This window comes from Camelus dromedarius, chromosome 11 (genome assembly GCF_036321535.1).
Source record: "Camelus dromedarius isolate mCamDro1 chromosome 11, mCamDro1.pat, whole genome shotgun sequence".
Classification (NCBI taxonomy): Eukaryota; Metazoa; Chordata; class Mammalia; order Artiodactyla; family Camelidae; genus Camelus; species Camelus dromedarius.
This window is the reverse complement of record NC_087446.1, coordinates 3136043-3155225: the sequence shown is the minus strand read 5'-3', so window position 1 is coordinate 3155225 and position 19183 is coordinate 3136043. Positions and strand designations below refer to the sequence as shown.

The following is a 19183-nucleotide window of genomic DNA, read 5'->3' as shown; positions in this document are numbered from 1 at the left end:
TAAGGGAAACTGGCCGGAGAAGCAGTGGCACAGGTGGGCAGCAGGAAGCAGCACCGGGGACCCCAAACACCCAGGCTGAGGAGGGGGCTGGCTGTCCCCTGAAAAGTCCCTGAGATGCTCTTGGACTCAGGGGGTCCTTGGATGAACACGCCCAGAGCTGCTGCCCACAGTGTTCTCTTTTGGAGTCACACAGCTGTGAGCCCATTAAAGGTTCTGACAAGGACTGCAGAGAGGAGACAGACCTGTTTGACTTGATTTAACTCGCAGTTTCCCAGCCAGGCCTGACCACACCAACCCAGCCAGTCAAGTCATACCAGTGGCCATTCCACAGAACAGGAGCACGGCCTAGCTGCTCTGCATTTGCCAAAGGTCCCTCTGGCTGCCATGAGGGGAGAGGGCCTTGGGGAGGCAGAGGGCCCTAGGAGGCGGTGGCCACTGGGCTCAGGCCAAAGCAGATGTGCTTGGACCATGGTGGTAACCCAAGAGAGCACTGAAGTGGGTGGGTTTGAAAAACATTGGGAGGTGAAGCCAAAGAGATCCCAGCCAAAGGCTGACTGGGGCAGAGGTGGGGAGTGGCAGGGGAGGCCCAGGCCTCCGGGTTGGTGGGCGGACACCTAGTGAAGCAGAGGAGCCAGGCTGGGAACAGGCACAGAGCAGGTGAGGTTTGGGACATGCCCCGTGTGAGGTGTTCTGGGGACTGACCTAGGGGGCCCCAGTTGAGCTGGAGGCTGGTCCATGCGGCCAGCCCAGCCACTGTGCCCCCACCCTCCCTACACACCTGCCCGGGGCACCCGAGAGAGATCCCCGGGCTTCCTGGGCCCTTGGGGTCAGGGAGTGCTCCGCACGCCCTGTCCCCATGGCCACAGCAGTGGGAACAGCAGCGGGGGTGGGGCCAAAGGACCCAGGCCCGGCGGGTCCCAGGACAGAGCTTAGAGCCGGGCAGTGAGTCATGGTGGTCTGAGAAGGCCCAGGGCAAGACAGGAGCTGACGCACAGGGCTTCTGTTCTCGGATAAGGCCCTCTTCCTGATGGAGTCCAGGCGGCCACTTTGCTCCCGCTAAGGTGGACACTCAGGAGCGAGGCAGGTGGGCCTCTTCGCCTGTGGTCACGAGCTTGGAGGGGTTTCCTGCTGGTTTCCCAGCCAACAGTGGGCTCTGAGAAGGGTGCTGGGGACAGAAGGGTGCTGGGGACAGCAGGGTGGGGGTCTCGGCTTGGCCAGGGCAGACAGACCAGACCCACTGGCAGCAGATGGCTCAAGCTGGGCTGTAACCTGAGTCCCTGCAGGGCTGGGCCGGGCTCCCCATGCTCTCTAAGCCACATTAGTTGGGCCACCAGGCCACCGGGCCAGGGGCCCTGAGCACAACCAAAGAGGTAATGGGCACTGGGCCGGTGCCAGGAGCCTCGCCTCCCCAAGGGACCCACAGAGTTCCCAGCTCCTCTGTGAGCTCAGCTTCCCCACGTGCGTGCAAGGAGAACCTGAACTTGAAGGCCCAGGACCTGCAGCTGTGTGCTCAGGATGGGCTGTCTCTGGTCCAGCCTCTGAGGTGAGGCCCAGACTGACCACCAGGTGGCGCCCTGCACTTGATGGAAAGTGCAGCTCCGGCTGGGGAAGGGCGGCCTGCGGATGCTGCCCAGTCACAGGCAGTGGGGGTCCGTGAGGCCTGAATGGTCCCTGCAGCCCTGAGGCCCAGCAGCCCTCGGGGTCACGAACAAGGGGGCAGGGTGGAATCAGCATCAGCCTGGCGGCCACTGCAGGAGGCAGGGCCTCTTCTCCCTTCCCTACACCCCCCGGGGTGGGTATAGTGCTCTGGGCGCTGTGTGGGGGAGGGACACCCCCCCTTCCAGCCACCGGGAGGACTGGTGTCCCCTGCCCCTTCCACGCACTGGACAGAGGTCTAACTGCTGGGCTGGAGTCTGACCCCGTGTCTGTCTGCCCTTCTCCCCGCATCGGACCACAAGACCTTTGCCTCTCTGAGCCTCCTCCCCAACTGCGGGACAGAAGATGACCACCTCACCCCTCCCCTCTGTCCCTGGCCACCCCTCTGTGTGCCAGCCCCTGCAGATGCGGGTGTCTCCCGCAGGGCCGCCCTGTGAAATGGAGGCTACCGCCTGGGCCAGGCTGCAGAAGGCTGCGTGGCCCGAGGTCTCACCCAGTTGGACCACAGAAGGGCCAGTAGGAAAGCCCCGGTTGTCCACCAATTGATGGTTGGCAGGAGGCCTGGGTGGGGGCATCTAGGGGTCTCTTCTGGTCCCACAACTGGGGCTGAGTCAGATTTCTCATCCCTGTACCCGAGCTAGAGAGGTCAGCACCATGTCCAGAGTCACACAGCCGTGTCCCTCTGGCACAGGGTCTCCCTCACTACCCCCCGTAGCCCTTGAGCCCAGCCACTGGACCGTGGGCAGTAAACACTGTTGTTACCAGCAAGGTCACTGCTCAGTGGCCCTGGGCAGTCACCATCCCCCTAGATGCTCAGGGAGCCCCACTCCCAAGGGAGTCCTGGGGGTGTTGTCCCTCAGCTGCAAAGAGGTCCCCCCAAAAAGCTGTGGGCTCACAAGGACAGACCAGTGGCTGGGTGGGCAGGGGGCACGGGAATGGCCACGGGCAAGTAGGTAGGTACTACCCCCGGGCAGCTGGGCAGGTGCCATCCCCAGCAGCTGAGGGGAGCCAGGCGCACAGGGCATGGGAGCCACAGGCCCTTTAGCCAGGCCGACACTTGCCCCAGTGAGGGGGCAAGCAGCCTGGCGGGTGAGTTGCCCCATTGGCAGCAGGCAGGGGTGGCTGCTGGCCTGGCCCCAACGGAGCAGGCTGGGAGTTGGGCTAAGCCAGGTGGGCTCAGCTGTTCCAGCAGATCCTGGTGACCAGAGCAGTGTTCAGCTGGGCATCTTGTCTGGGAGATGACGAGATGTGCAGCCTCACTGGGCCTGAAGGTGGTCCCAAGGAAGCCAAGTCCAGGCCACTGTCCCACCCAGCCCAGGGCCAGGCCCCAGACAGGTCTGGTGCCCAGAGAAAGCGAATCGCTGGGGCCCGAGGGGCCAGACATCACCCAGCCCTCCCCTACCTGGTTCACAGCCTCGACTTGATCGCCTCCAGCTCCGAGGGGCTCACGCACAGCAACCCTCTGCCTCCAGCTTCCCTCCAGCCTAGGAAGCCCCTGCCACCCGGAGCACGTGGCACCCAGCTTCTTCTCACCCTAGACCTCTGCCTGGGTCACCCTCCTGCTGCCCCCCTCCCCAGTCACCTCCGCCAGGCCTTCCGTTACAGCCACCAGCTTCTGTTAACTATGTGCCCTGTGCTGTCATGCCATCTGACCCTTCTGTGGGTGTTTTTTTTTTTCCCTTCATCTTAATAGTGAGAAACCTGCCCAAGGCCCCACAGCCTGGAAGACGCCCATTCAGAAGCACCCAGGGCCCTAGGCAGACTTATACAAACACAGTCTTGCCCAGCCTTGCCTCCACCAGCCTGCCCCAGAGGCAGGAGTCTGGCCTCTCTCACCTCTGAGGAGCCTTCTGGCTGCAGTCTTTCCTCTCTGCTCACACAATTGCACCCAGACATCCCTGAGTCCTGGTACCTGCGGACAGCTGGCGGTGGAGGGGAAGGGGCTAGGGGTCCGGGGCAGTCTCAACTCCAGACTGGCCAGAACAGAATGCTCATCACTGCGAAGAATCAGCTTGGTAGTGCAGCCCTCTAAGTTATCCTTTCTTCAATACATTCCAGCCGGGAGACAGACCCAAAACAGGCACTGACTACGCTGGAGGGTTAGGGGAGCAATGCCCTGGGGTCTGGGAGGCACAGGGAAGGAGGGAGGACCACAGAGCAGAGGTGGAGTGGGGGAAAGATCATGGAGAGCTCCCTGGGATGGGTAAGTCCTGAGATGGGTTTTGTAGGATGAGTAGGAGTTTGCCAGCTACAGAGTAGGAAAAAGAATGAGAAGCCCCCACACTCACAATTGGATTGTATGTGTATATTATGGGACATGCAGGGGTTGCCACATGGTATACTGACGGGGTGGGTGGGCCAGGGACCCTCTGGGCCCTGGGATCCCTCATGCCCAAAAGGGCAGATCATTTCTAGAGTCAGTCTCAGAATTAATCAGGAACCTTTAATTGCAAGTAACAGAAACCAAAGCCAAACCAGCTTAGGCCCAGAGGGGATTTACAGCCTTACGTAACAAAAAATCCAGGAATTGGACCAGCGTCAGACATGGCTGGGTCAAAGGATGTCCTCTGGACTCTGCCTCCCCATTTCTGGTAACTGCTTCCCTCTGTGGGCCCCTACCCTCAGCAGGTCCCCTTGAAAAGGCAGAGATGGCCACGCCTCCAGCCCCCAACTCCCACCCCATGGAAGGCTCTCTCCCCTTCTCCTGCAGTGAGGGACAAAGGCTCAGCCCTGAACCACGGGCTGTGCATGCTCACTGGGCAGCGGGGGCTGGGGTGGAGCCAGCCCCACATCGCGGGGGTGGGGGTGGGATCGAAGGGGCAATAGATTCTTGGGGGGCAGAGCCAGCTGCTGCTCCTGGGACAGAGGTCAATGCCAGGTGGAAATGGGCTTCACATGGGCCCCTGCCGGAACCTTGAACTGGAGAGGATGGAGGCAGCTGCGATGGCCAAGTTGGCTGGAACTTCCCTTCCGTCCCCTGGAGCCGGTCTGAGTGTTCAGCTCTGCAGGCAACCAGGGCCCAGGAAGCAGCTCCTCTAGAGGCCAGGCCAGCTTGGCACTGGGAGGGCAGGGAGAGGGCCTGGGCTGGTCCCGCTTTACTCGGTCGCTTGCGGCTCCACGGCGCCCCAAGAAGAGCCACCAGCAGCAGCCAGGGAGGCACTGCTCACACCTGCTCCATTAGGCGGACCAGGAGCTGAGAGCTCTGTGGCCGGGAGGCGGGGCGCTGGGATGGCCAGCAGACCTGTCCTGCCCACGCCTGAGCTGCCCTGTCTGACCCGGACACTGCCCTGGCCCCAGTGCCCACCCTCTCCTGGCCACGGTGAGCAGCTCACTGTACGTGGACACCTTCACCAGTTCCCCGCCCCCGGGGACCCAGGGGCAGCAGCACACACCACCCTCCACTCCACACCGCTTGTCGCTAGTCAGGGGGCAGGAGACTCACCCTGCCCCCCCCCAGGATGCCTGCCCTCTCTGGTGCCAGGGTCAGGGGGCTGGGCAGCCACTGGCCCAAGCCCAGGAGGAGCCCACAGAACGTTCAGCCTTGAAGCTCAAATCGGTCTGGGACAGAGGCCCAGGGTGCCAGCCTGCACACCGGGGTTCTCTAAAACTCTGATGCCCCAGCTGATGGGGACAAGCCCCGTGTGCCCCTCCCTGGAAGCTACCTGGGTTCCCCGGCCCCTGACCACATATAAGGCTGCCTTCTCTTCTCCTTGTGCCCCCAGCAGCATGTAACTCCCCCACTCACACCGCCTCCACCAGCGGGACTGGCCTGTTCTGGAATCAGCTGGACCAGAGGGGGCCCTGTAGACAGGGCCCCAGCTAGGGCTTGGTAGGGTGCTGGCGCCCAGGTGACATCTGGTGGACCAATCCCTCACTCGCTGTCGAGGGCAAGGGGATGGGAAACGCAGGCACGGGGACGAAGTTCCCAGCGCAGCCTGGGGCTGCCCCCAGGCACGGCGGTCTCCAAGGGTCGTCTTGCTCACGCCAAGCTAGCATAAGCCCCGAGATTCTGGCCGGAACCCGTCCCAGCTGGAAAGGCTCTCGGCCAGAGCAGGGGCTGGTGGCCGGCTGCCTGAGGGGACCGCAGCTGGAGAGTGGCACCCTCGGTCCCGCCATCGCAGTAGGAAGAGGAGGAGGGGAAGTGCCCCCTCCGCTTTATGTCTCAATTCTGGTGCTAAATGCAGGCACGGCTTGGTGGAGCGCCGTGTTCAGCCTGGGCCGACTCCTAGGGCGGCTGGGCTGCCCAGCCATGACCCAGAGCCTGGGAACACAGGCAGGACCCAGCTGTACCGTGGGGCCTCAGAGGGGTCGTCCGCTCAGGAGGCCGGCGACCTTCCCAAGGGCAGACAGCCGCTGTCTCCTGACCCCTCATCCCCTCCCTCCCCAAAACAGTCCCCTGGCTGGAGCTCCCTGGGTTCTCAGGCCCCGGGGCCGTCTGCAGGCCTGGCTCTAATCTCAGGCTCTGGGTACTTCTGTGGTCCCCAGTTCATTGCCAGAGACAGAGACTGGGCAAGGTCAACCCAACGTCACACAGCGGTGAGTGACAGTGCTGGGGTTAGAAGCACCTGCTGGACCCAGCCTACACTCTCACTGTCACCACACCCAACTCCCCTGTGCTGGGGGGACAGCACCCCATTTCACAGACGGGGAAACTAAGGCCCGGGGGAGCTCAGGCCTGAGGTCACACCCTGATTGGGAAGATCACTCTGTCTTACATTCAGCGCTCCCCGCCTGCACACCCTCCTACCCCGGCTGCGGGTGTGAGTCTCCAAATCCTGCCCCAATACCCCCCTGCCCCCACAGTGAGAGAGTTCCTCTGTCTGGGCTGAATCAAGAGTGAGGGCTGTGGGACATGTGCCCTCACCAGCTTGAGGTCCGGAAGGCTTCCTGGAGGAGGTGATGTGGACACTAACCCAAAGTCTCAGGGCTAAGGCAGCAGTGGAGGTGGGGAGGGAAGCATGTGGTGTCCACAGGTGAGGGATCATCTGAAGGGGGCAGGGCCTGGAGGCAAGAGGTGGGTGGGAGGACCACAAAGGACCTTGGGCATCCTTGGGTCCTTGAAGGCCACAGGGAGCCATCAATGGTTTTAGCAGTGACAAGTGAATGACAAGATGGAGTGAGTGTTTTGAAATCTCACCTGGCTGCTGTGTGGATTCTGGATTGGAGTCCCCATTCCTGCTGCTCTTTGGGGTCCACCCCTCAGGGCAATGGTGCTGGGGGCCAAACTGGCTCTGAAGGAGCCCATCCTCCCAGCCCACACCTCGGACCACTGAAGCAGAAACAGCCAGCAGCACTCAGTTTCTTGGAGTGCTGGCCAGCTTCAGGGACTGACGTCTCCCTGGGAGGGGACAGGGCAGGGGTGTCACAGGGCCAGGCGATGGCCCCAGGGTAGGTCCGTCAGGAGCTTAGGTGGCGGGAGTAGGGTGGACCAGGCGGAAGAGCCGCCGAGTGGCTGAAGTTTCAGAGCGAGCTTTGTGCTCAGTGTGGCTGTCAGCGGGAGCACAGCAGCCTAGGGCAGGGAGGGGTGGGAGGTGGGAGGCTCAGGAGAGGCTCAGGGCTTTGCTGGGGGTGCGGAGCACTTGTAGGGAGACAGGATGGCGACACCAGCAGGCCATGGGTTTCACAGGGGTCCCCTGGGGAAGAGTAAGCTGGAGCCCAGCCTGTCTCTGTGGGACTTCTGAGCCTGCCCTGGGCCCCTGACCCATTTCAGGTGTGGCGTATCTCGGGGAGGTCCCCAGGCTTGTGGAAAAGCACACAAGGGGAAGTGGGGGGAAGATGACCCTGAGGCTTCTAGAAGGAGGTGTCCAGCAGGAGTGTGGTTCTTGGGGCCAGGTCCCAGATTCAGGAGGGATGGCCTGTGGCAGGTGCTGAAAGTGTTACATGGCCCTTGGTGACCAGGGTAGCCCAGGATGGGGGCCTGTGCTGGAGGCAGCCTCCTCGGGCCTCTGGGTTCACCACAGGCTGGGTCCGTGCCCATGCTCAGATGAGTCAGGGGACCCGAGTCGGCATTCGGCCGTGTGACCAGCACCCAAGGCCTCACATCCAGCAGCAGGACCCAGACCCCGGACACCCCCGCTGGACAGTGAGGTCTGCACATCCTCAGTGGTGGCCTCCCAGCCCCAGGGCACCTGTGGGGCTGTGGGCAGAGTCCCAGGGCTCCCGACCCCGCAGAAGGCGCTCAGCCCCTTGGTCTGTCGACCTCCCACCACACCCAGCCTGGAAGTTCACGTCGTCATGGACGCTCCCTGGGTGTCTGGGCTGTGCTGGGTGGGGCTGTGGGCAGTGGCCATCTGTCTGATCCCCGCTGGTGACACTCAGGGCCAGGGGAGCACTGGGATGAGGGCGCTGTGGGCCGAGTGTCATGGGCACCACTGTGGAGCCACCAGGCCAGAGGGCCTCTCTCAGCATCAGTGTCACATTGCCCCATGTCCAGAGGCCAGGCCAGAGTCACACCGTGGTCAGGCTCAGCCAGGCCAGGATCCGGGTCTCTGCTCCAGGCTGAGCCCTCTCCCCGCGGGAGGGCCACGCTTCGGACCCGGCGGGCCTGAGCAGGGGCCTTCTCAGTTCCGGGGCGGCCAGCCCCACACTGTCAGGCCCTGGACTGGGCGCCCAGGTAGGGGGTGGCTGGGAGGTGATGCGAGCCTGGGACTCCCCCAGCTCTCCAGGGTGGGGGCCGAGGCGGTCCTCTTCCACTGCCCAGCCGAGAGGAACCAGGGGCTCTGGCTCCCCTGAGGAGCAGCTGCCTGGCAAGCTGGGGTGTCTGAGCACCTGGCCCCTGGGAGGGAGGCTTGGCTCCAGGCCCCCCTCACAGGCCCCCTGCCCCACCCTTCCACCCTCTCCTGACCTTCAGGGCTCTCACCCCTGGCCTGGCACTCCTCCGGGTCAGGGCTGGGATCTGAGTCCCCTCCCATCCCCTCTCCTTCCCTGTGTGCCCAGAGCCCTGCGGTGCCCTGCAGGCCCTGGGGGCACATCAGGGCAGGAGACTTCCTCCTGCGGCCAGGTGAGAGCTGGGGAACATTTTAGGCGGCAGAGTGAAGAGATTGGAGGTGCTTTTAGAAGAGGGGGTGTGAGAGGCAGGGGAGTGCAGTTGGGGGCTGCTTGGGAAGTGGGAGAGGGCTAGGCCGGTGGTGGGGGTGGGTGGGTGGAGAAGAAGAGGGAGGACTCTCAGGAGAAGCCCTGGCTGGAGCTGATGATTCGGGGGGGATGCGGGTGGCGGGGCCGGCCAAGTCTGACTTCAGCAGGCTTAGACAGACCAGCTGGGGTGGGGAGCCGTTGGCTAAGATGGGGAGAACTGAGGAGTGTCCGACTTCAGGGCCATTCAGGGAGGCCCCCAGGGGCAGCTCAGAAGGGAGGGCTGGGCGGGAGGCAGACTGGGAGGCACTGCCTCCTGTGGGGTCCACGAGCCAGGTTGGGGAGGGGGGGACACTGGAAGAGGATGGCTGCCTGGGCCAGAGCCCAGAGCAGCAGGGGACACACCTAAGGCAGAGCTGAGGTCAAGGAACCCATCCAGGAGTGTGGAGGAGGAGGGTCGGAGGGCCCAGTGTCAGGAAGAAGGAGGGAGAGGCCATGTGCATCCCAAACAGGCAGGTGGGCCCTGGGTGGGACTCAGAGACAGAGCAGACGCCCCCCAGAGGCACTGCGGGGACAGCAGGTGCCACGACTGGCTGGCCACACACACCACCTGCCCAGCCTCCTCCCAGAAGCTGCTTCTGAATTCCCAGGCAGCCCAGGGGCCGGATGACAGGGCTCAGATCAGGGAAGGAAAAAATGAATTCTTTGTGGCACACGAAATGCGGCCCTTTCCCACAAGCCGTCACAGTTCCGTCTTTGTTCCCGGGGAAGCCGAAGCTGTTTGCCTTACGGTGGGACCTAAAAAAGAAGCCCTCAGAGCCTGGGGAAGGGGCTCCCAGGGCAGGCCAGGCGTGTGAAGGAAAGATGGGGCTCTCCCCAACCCCACCCTGGGATCTGGCTTGGAATGAAAAGAAACACAGGGCAAGTGGGAGAGGTTGGGAAATGAGCAGTGGAGGGAGCCGGTGAAAGGTGCTGGCAGCCTCGTCCTGGGAGCATCCTGCTGGAGACCTTGGCTTTGCTGAGCCTGAGCTGATAGTGGGTGGGTGTCAGGCGGGGCCAGGGCCAGGCTGGCAGCTCTCCCTGGGCCTGTCTTTGCCTCCACCTCCAACGCTACCTCGAATCTCCACAGCCATCTGGATTGCCTGAGGGAGAAAATGAAAAACTCACACGTGTGTGCACAGAGACAGACACCCAGGCAGGCTCACACACGCAGACATGAGCACTCAGAGACATGTGCATCTGCTCGCACACACCTGGACACACGTGCACAGAAACCCACACACACAGGCGCACGTGTGCACAAGCATAAACTCACGTGTGCACGTTTGTACACACGTGTGCATGCACATGCTCACTCAGGTGGCACCCACGTGCAAACTTCTGTGCACAGTCACACGCACTCACATGCACATGTATGGGCTTGAGATGGGACACTGAGCATTCTGTCCGCTGTGTGTTTGCAGAAGCAGAGGTGAGTAACTTTCAGCTGATCAACCTTGGCCTGGGAGGTTCCAGCCTAAAAAGGGGAGCTGATTTCCCCCCGCCAGGCCACACACCAGGTGGCCCATCCCAAGCCTGGAGGCTGGTCCTGAACACACTTCCAAAGCACAGAGCACGAGAAGCCAGGCATAATTCACACAAGTGCTCAGCCGTAGCAGTCACGTGTCTGCTTTCCCCCAGAGAGGCCAGAAAAAATGCCTCCCTCGTGGCCGCTGGCAGCTGGCTCCTAGGGGCCTGTCACAGTCATACCCCGAGCACGGTGCAGAATCCCGAGCTGGCCAGGGACGTCTGAGATGAGCCAGCCCAGCCTCTCAGTTTACAGCTGGGAACAGAGGCGGGGCGGTCATGGCTGTCCAAGGTCACGGAGCCCGGGAGGGGAGTGGTAGGCAGAGTGGAAAAAGCAAGAACACGTGAGCCAGGCCGAGCGGCCCCGGGCCCAGGCCTGCAGCTCCAGGTATGAGGGTCAGGGCGATGGGGCAGGCTCTCAGCCTCAGTTTCCACAGCTGGGAGCAGCGAGGCCACAGCTGCTTGCAGAGCTGTTTGGGGCTGAGCAGCACTGAGCACAACTGCCCTGTGTCCAGGGGACACACCACCAATGAACACCCCAGGCACCCGGCCCCCTGCCCAGGAAGAGGGCAGGGACTCGCTTTCCCCTGGATCAACAGCACCCTGAAGGGACCTGCTCAAAAATCCCTGGTTAGTTAGCACCTGCCCCGCCCCCCACACCCAGGCGCAGTGGGGACACGTGGAGAGGGACGGACAGGCCCAGTCTTCGAGCTGTTGAACGTCCAGACCAAAAGACAAATAATGTCACTGACAACTGAGCTAATGGCTCAAGCGTCTGTCCAGGAGCAGCAGACCAGGCTATTTGGACCGACTCCCTTTTTGGAAACAAGTAAAAGTTTGGGCTGAAAAAGTTATTTTAAAAATGATGTTCAAAGCCTCTAAGAGTGGCCAAGACCACGGAGAACCTCCAGCAGGAGCAGGGACTTGGCGCTGCAGCCACTTCTGTCCTGACGGCCTGTGCCAATCTGGAAAGGCTGGGCCTTGACCTTGTGAGGGACGGACATGTGAGGACGGAAGTCAAAGTGTGAGGCAGCTAAGCGGGGACTCTCCCTTGCATGGGGCTGGCGGCCAGGGAGTTGGACCCAAGGGGGCACAGACCACCTTGCTCTCCCGGAGGAAGTCAGGGCTGGGGTCGCTGGGGAGGTGTCACGCTGGGAGAGCAGCAACTCAGGTCTCAGCGTTGCTCAGTGATTACTAGATCCTTTTTTGGAGGGGGGATGGGGGTGGGGATGTTTTCAAATCAAACCGAGCACTGGCGCTTGCCCAGAAATTTGATTGACCTAAGGTTTCCTCTTAGAGAAGCGAAGTGACAGTCCCCCAGTCTGTCTTTCCCACCAGCCATCTAAGGACCCTGCCTGCCAGGTGCCGGTCCCACGGCCTTCTGCCTCATGCCACTGGCACCTTCTAGAGGGTTCCAGCGTTGATTGCCTTGGTGTATTGTGTAGATTTCAGCTTCCCTCCTGCTCCAACCGACTCCCTCCCCTGCACGCCTCAGGCTCCCAGGCAGAGGGAACGCTCATCCCCGGGGCCTGGCCCCACTCCAAGGGTACCCGACGGCATGTGAGCTGGGGCCCCGAGTGGGTGTAACGCCTGCCCACACCCTGCTCCCACATTTTATCAAAGATCAAAATCAGGCCCTCACGGAGGATTTGACACTTCAGGCTGCAAGTCTCAACGCAAGCCGAAGTGTTGCCGTGAAAATAAATACCGTAAGTCGACCTGGAGGAGGGAGCTGGGCACGCGGGCTGGGAACACGTCAGGAGGCCTTCGCAATGGGCTGTGTTTATCAGTAAACACTGCTCGCCTGGGCCAGTGCAGCCTGGACTTCGGGCTCACAAACCAACATTTTACACAAGTTCGGGGACAGATCCGGGGTGCCAAGTCAGAACACACCGTCCCTATCGACACCTCATCCGAGACATTTTTAATAAGAAAAGGCATTTTCAACAACAACCAAACAGTGTAAAGGACACACCCGGGGAGAAAAAAGGGTATTTCTTTAAATCGACTAGATGCAGCCCTGCAGAAAACACTCTGCAAAGTTCTTTTGCGGCTTTTGCCACAGACCAGGAATACTCTGTCAAATGTGGCCTGTCCCTTTAGGGGACCGGGGTCCACAGTCCGCTTCCTCATATGAGTGAAATCTAAGGCCCGGAGATGCTGGCAGAACGCGCTGGCAGTTCCCTCGCACTGATGTCTCAGAGGCCGGGGGTCCGCAGGCTGCACGGGCTTGACTGGCTGGCGGGCTTTTCTGTAAAAGGCAGAGACTGGCCTAGATCTGAAGATCGAGCTGGGGAGCAAGTAACAGACACTCACCTGGTGTCCGAGAGGTTCGAGGCCTCCATCACATCAGCTACTCTGAGCAACGAGGCAGGCAGGGGAGCAGGGCTGGAGCGACAGGCCTGAACTCGACAAGAGCCCTGGGTTGGGGTGGGGGGTGGCAACACAGGGAAGAAGGCGGCTTTGTGAGTGGGATGGATGCCAGACAGGCTTTCTGGAGGAGGTGACCCTTGGCAGAGCCCTCAGGCAAGTGGTCACCAAGTCTCAAAGGTGACCCGCCTAGCAGGTCTTGTCTCTGCACTTCCTACATGATCCTTCCTAATTCTCAACCTAGAGCTCACGGAGGTCAGCGTTGCCACCCCTTTTGGTTGATGAGGAAGTTCAGGTAGGAGGTCAAGTCATTTGTTCAAGGTTACAGTGTGAGCGAAAGGCAGAGCAGGGTCCTGGATCCAGGTCTGACTCCAAATCCCAGGTTCTGTCCACTAATTTCATGAGGAAGTTGGGGGGTGTCCCAGGTAGAGGCAATGACACCTATATCACACTCATCATGCATTCGTGGGTCAGCACACCTGCCTCATCTCTGCAGGGCCCTCAACCTCGCCCTCCCACAGCAATGCAGTTCACAGCAGAGACCCCTACCCGGGGCAGATAATTGTGAACCCCATCTCTAGCAGAGCAGAATGTCCTTTATTGACCAAATTCATCTATACGTCAGCTTTACCATGCGAGTCTCACCTGCCAGGCCACACAGGTTCTGAAGCTCCAAGGCCACGCTCTGAACTGGACAAAAGACACCAACGACCCAGCCCACCTCAGGGAGCTTGAGTCACCCGGGATGGAAGAGCACATGCTGACTCTTGGGAGGGAAGGTGTGGGGGGCAGCACTGCTGTGGGCGGGCTGCCTTGGACTTCTCAAGAACGACAGACACAAGCATTAGAAATGGAGACCCACGTCAGGTGGAGCCTGTTGCAAAGCCAGTCTGTAAACTTAGGCCAGGGACAGGCTGCTCACCAAAGCGGCCTGGTGTCCAGGAGAGAGACCGTGGCTGGGCCTGCAGAAGGTTCCAGACCCTGCAGACTTCCAGTAAGGGCACAGTTTACCCAGCACCACCACCACCTCTGCCTCAGTGATGACAACCGATTCACATGTATCATGTTTTCTTTGTTACTGGTCTGGGGTCAAGCCAAACTCCCCACGGGGCCATCAGTCACTGCCCACCTCTGCCTGTCTTGTGCCATTTGCACTCTCACCTTGAATGTGGCTTCCTTCTCCTGCCACAGGCTTCTGTGCACGCCGCCGCCGCCCTCCTGGGGTGCCGGGGCCAAGACTGACCCTTAACGGTGTGCTTCTGGGTCTCCCAGAGACTGCCGGGGTATCAGGCCAGGAGAGAGCCCACTGCCAACCCACGGGGCTACCTGGGGCTGCAGTGGAGGGTAGACGGGCCTGGACTCTGAGGGTCCAGTTCTTGCACCATCTTGGAGAGCTCAGCCAAGGGCTGTTGTTCCCTCTGCTTCCAACTCTGCAAAACTAGGATGAATCCAGCTGCTCTGTGGGGCCATGGTGAGTTTAGGGTCCATGCCTAAATGTGGCAAGACTTTGTTACGTGGACCCCTGAGGTCCTGCCGTCGATACTAGGATGGCAGCAGTGCACCCTGGGTGGCCTCCGCCGAGGTCCAGCCGTGGGCCACGGAGCAGCTCTAGACTTGCTGACGGTAAACTCTCCCTTTCTCAGTCTGTGTCTCCTGCCCCTGCTGACTTCCACCACCTGACCTGAAGCCACGCTGCCAGGAGATCAGAGGCCACTGCCCTGGCTGATGACATCCCGGAAGCACACACTCTGTCCCATCAGGAGGCAGATCAGCAAAGGGCAAACAAGTGACCTGCAGAGGCTTTGGACAGTTCCTGGAAAAGAGCTTATCCAAACTGCAGGGCAAACAGACAGACTCCTGTCTAAGGCCTGGACCCCAGACCCGTGGGAGATGCTTCACCCCAGCAGGGGTCAGGGCCAGCCTCTGAGCAGATGGCCAACATCACCTGCTTGCACATTCAAGGTCTAACCACTGCCTGGTGTCTAGTGGCAGGAGCCTCATCCTGCTGCCCCCTTTCCCCTCCTCTGAATGTCCCAGCTCCCTGATTCTCCTTTGGAGACCGAGAGACAGCCCTGGATGCTCTGGTGAGACTGGGCATGTGGGTATATCCAGGAGTGGCTCAGCAGGGCAGCTGTGAGCACCACGGACCCACTTCCCACCCTGGGCTCTGCAACTTGCCAGTGTGACCTGGTACAGGGCATAGGGGGGCCACTGTGCCTCAGGGTCCCTATTCCAGTGTGGGCATAATAATAATAATTTCTCCAAACACCTTCAAGATTAGAAAACACGAAACAGAACCTGAAACAGCATCAGCACCCAATAAATGGAAGCTGTGAACTAAGATGCACGGCCCCCTAAACGCTCCAAGTGTCTCCCAAGTCTGCAGAGAGGAACTCCGGTGATGCTCAGATGCGTATTCAAGAGAACTAACTTGTCCCCGGAGTTACAAAGTTCTCAGTCCCTGCACAGGAGGCTGCCTACGTGCTGTTGTGTTGCCCACGCTCCATCAATGCTGGGGAAGGCAAGGAGGGAGGGGAGGAGAGAGAGGAACTTTCAGGAGCTGTGGGCGGGGAGGGGTTTGTCCTTTGGGAAGTTTCCCCTCTGCTGGGCGTGACAGCTTTCTCATGGCCAAGAGAAGTCTGCTCAAGGTAAACAGGAACCCACGGTCCCCTGGGGGCAGCATGTACTAATCTGTTTCATGGATCCTCCCGTGAGAAAAGCCCGGAGCACCCTTCCACTTTCTACCTGGGGAGAGGGAGGCAAGGGACTGGCTGAGAGCCTTTGTTCAAAGGTGACAACATTCGTCACATGCATGAAAAAGTTTTCTCTCCCTAAAACCTTGGAGCCCGAAGAACATCATTTCTCTATGTCTGCTGGATGTGCACACTACTCGGCTGAACTCTACGCAGCTTCCTTTGTCCTCATTCAAAACAATTTCTCCCAGATCTTTCCAACTGCCCAGCTGAACTGGGATTATGGTCAACCATCACAGTGCATCTGGGAAAAGAAGTCAACACTCCTGCCTGGACCCTTGGTTCCTGATAGCCTGGGATCTGGAGTATGTCAGGAGACATCTCAGAGCCTGGATGTCCTCATGAGGACAAGATCTCAGCATGGGCAGCCTGTGGTCAGCTCCCTAAGCTTCTGTATCCATGACACCCAGCACATTCCAGCCCTAGCTGCATGAATAAAAAACACTGTTGCCTGCCCGACCTGTGAGATATCCAGGATATAATGTACACAGATCACTTTGTAAACTCTGAAACATAACACAAAAATTGTCCCTTGCTATACATTATGTGCAATGAAAGTTGGGCTTCTCGGTGAGTTAGTGGGAAGATTATGTGGGTGTCTGCAGGTTGGGGCGAAGTTCACCACAGGTATGGGACCAATCAACAGGGTGAGTTGAAGACCTCTGTGAAAGGCCAGGTACTGCCAGGTCTCCAGTGTCTCTGTGTAATGCGGGGATTTGTTTAGTGCTGCATTTCCTGCCCTGAGTAGGTCCTCCTGGGCGCTCGCTGCTACAAATAGAACAGTGGCAGGAGCAGCGGGAGGGCAAGGAGCAGGGTTGGCATAGCACACATTTCGTTCCCAAAGGAGGGGCGTCCTGATGCGCTGGCACCGGGGGTTTTGCATTCCTCGCGGGGAGCTCGGGCGTCACCGCGCAAACAAAGCCGCTTTGCAGCTTTTCCTTTTGCTCCTCGCCATTGGCTGCCGGGCCGCGACCTCCCCCCTGCGCTGGCAGAAGCCCAGCGCCTTAGCTGGGCGCAAAGTCAGTCCCTCACCCTCGACGCACGGGGGGATGGGCACGGCTCTCCACAGCAGGGGGTGGGGCGGGGGGCGGTTGGTCGCAGTTGGCAGCGACTCGCGGCACCCGGCCTGGTTGCCCTTCACCTTTCTGTGTCCCTCGCCCGCCTCACCCGCCCTGGCAACTCCGCCACCTGTTGATGCGTCCATGTCCTCCCAGCTTGCGTTCCCATTCTCCTTTTGCATCCTGAGGTCCCCGGGACAAGGTCCTTCCCCTCTCGCCCCGCCCTCCACGCTACCCCGAGACGAGGTCACCCGCGCCTCTGCCCCGGGTCTAGACCAGTTCATTGCACAGACCCGCAAAGCCCAGAGGAGGAGGGGCCTGGGCGCCAGGCGGGAATCTCCACCCGTCCCGTAGGCGCGGGGCCGGACATGCGCCGACGCCCAGCCGCACGCGGTGTGCCATCGCGGCTCTGTGCCCACGCCCGGCAGTCCCTCCGCCTCCCCCGCCTCAGTTTCCCCACTGGTGCAGTGGCTGCGGGGAAGGAGGTGGGAGCCGCTGAAAGGGGCCCCACCCCGCCCCGCGGGCATCCAATCGGGCGCCGCCACCCGGGGGGTGTGTCCCACGCGGGGCGGGCCCGGGGGCGGGGCTTCCTGGCCGGCCACCCGCGCGAGCCGCAGCAGCTACCCGGCCCGAGCGGGGGCAAAGGGGCGGCGCGTGCCGCTGGGGCGCGGCTGGCACGGACGCGGGGAGGCGGCGCCGGGCATGGGCTGGGGACGCGGCGGCCCCACGGCGGGGGCAGCGGGCGGCGGGGGCGGAGGCGGCCGCTAGCGCCCTGCCCGGCGCCGCCTCCCTCCGCGAGCTCGCCCGGCGGACAGGCAGGCGGCGGACTGCGGCTCCAGGTGCCAGGGGGCGGGCGGGCGCACTCAGGGGTCTGCGGCCGGGACTTCCCCCGTCTCGCGACCCAGAGCGGCGGCGGACGGGGAGGGGCCCGGCGGCGCATGCGCGGGGCCCAGGGGCGCGGGGCGAGGGCGCTTGCGACCGGCTCTTGAGGGGGATCCCGGGGCCCAGGGGGCCGCCCCTTGCTCGGCCTCCCTACGAGCGTCCAGGGCCTGCCCCGAGCTCCGGCTTCCGCAGCTGTCGGTGGGGCTGGGGGCTGGGGGCTGGGCAGAGGTGGAGGCCAGGGACCTCAGAGACATTGGGGTCCTCAGGTTGTCGCCCGGAGAGAAGGCCCACCAGGCAGGGGCATCGGGCGCACCCTTCCTTCAGCGTGGTCGAGTTTGGGCGTCGGCGACGGGGGGGCGTTTCCCGAGACCTACGGGGATCCCATAGGCGAGGTGGCCGGAGGCCCCGACAGACCGACCCTCCGGGCCGTGCGCGGGGCGGTTAGGATCCGACGGGAGAGACTCACACGCGGGTTAGTTCACCTTTGAGGAACTTCCCCACTTTGCGCCTGAGCGCAGTCGGGCGACCCAGACGGGCCGGGCCGGGCCGGGCGAGCCCAGGGCAGTCTCCGCCACGGGACTTCCTTCCAAGCCCGGGGCCCTCGCGTCCGGCGCGGGGCGTCGGCGCCCAAGTCTCCCCAAGTCCCCGGCTGCGCAGCTTGGTGCTGGCGGAAGTCCGGAGGGTCGGTTCTGCCGCACGCCTTCCCCAGACTAACAGGGAACAACTGCACGGCCGTGCTTCCCTCGCCTTTCTCAGTTTAAAGGCTGGACTCCGTGCCCCAAATGTCAAGGTTCTTTCTAAGAAAAGTCTGCAGTTGTATAATGTGTTGGAGTTCGTGGGGCGCTCCGGAACGTTCGGGGCTGCGTGCCCACCCCAGTGCCAACCACCTCTCCGCGAACCAGCGAGCCCCCTCCTCTCCCAGGGCTGCTTGGGAAGCGGTGTGGGCCGGGCCGGGAGGGGAGCGAGGGTGCAGGGTCTCCTGGGGACGACCCCACCACACTATGGCCGTTGAAAAAGCAGGGTCAGGGTGACTTTCCTCTTCCAAGGTGGTGGAGAGTTGGGGAGAATCCAGAGGACATATCGTAATCATTTCCTCCTTTACCTTCTTACTGCCAAGGCTGCAGTGAAAGGCCCTGCCTCTTCTGTGAAGTAACAGTTCGTGGCAAGACAAGCCCAGAACCAAGACGCTGTCATCACAGGTAAATGGAAGGTTCGATTTACTCATTTTTCCAGACTGCAGTGTTTAAGTGCTGCTTCCATTGCCCTACAGACTAGCACTGGGGGTTAATTATTACTTTGTGATGCAATGTTAGGTATATTTTCATTTCTTCGAAAGTCAGATGAATTGAGGATAGATTCTCTTTTAAGTTCTGAAAACTTTATGGCGTCAATGTCACTGGGCACTTCTTTCTGGCAGGCTGGTTCCATGTGATTTAAAACCAGTTAATATAACTGTGAGAAATGTTTTTATTTAACAGACACTTAAGTTACAGACACTTGAGAAGTGAAGAGCCATCTCTTAGCTGTTTTAATTCCAATTTGAATAGCAAGCAAGTGGCCTTCTGAGCTAGCAGGTCTGGTCTAGAGCTGCCCTCAGCCAGGACAGTGGAACCCTAGAGAAGCACGCAGGTGGTCTGGCTGCGTGGTCACCGTGTGAAGGGCCAGGCAGTGAGCTTGACAAAATTCTCTACAACTTTGAAGCAACAGCTAATTAATTGATGATAGAAAAAAATTATTTCCCTCTTTTCACGTCTTAAGACATAAAAATTACTCCGTAATCATAAAATAGTTCTTTTTACTAGCTCATGTTTGTCCAACTTGTAAAAC

At 60.9% G+C, this 19183-nt stretch overlaps 1 protein-coding gene across 2 annotated transcripts in view; it reads left to right on the top strand.

Moving 5' to 3' along the window:
• Window positions 1-17148: 17148 nt before the first annotated feature.
• The window catches only part of PPARA (peroxisome proliferator activated receptor alpha), a 65289-nt gene continuing 63254 nt past the window's right edge, over window positions 17149-19183 (top strand). The window contains exons 1-2 of one of the 2 annotated variants that reach the window (XM_031463441.2): window positions 17149-17313; window positions 18474-18555. The gene's annotated coding sequence lies outside the window, so the exon portion shown is untranslated. Of the gene's footprint in view, window positions 17314-17571; window positions 17829-18473; window positions 18556-19183 lie in introns of those variants that run through there. The other variant, XM_031463442.2, reaches the window with a different exon arrangement.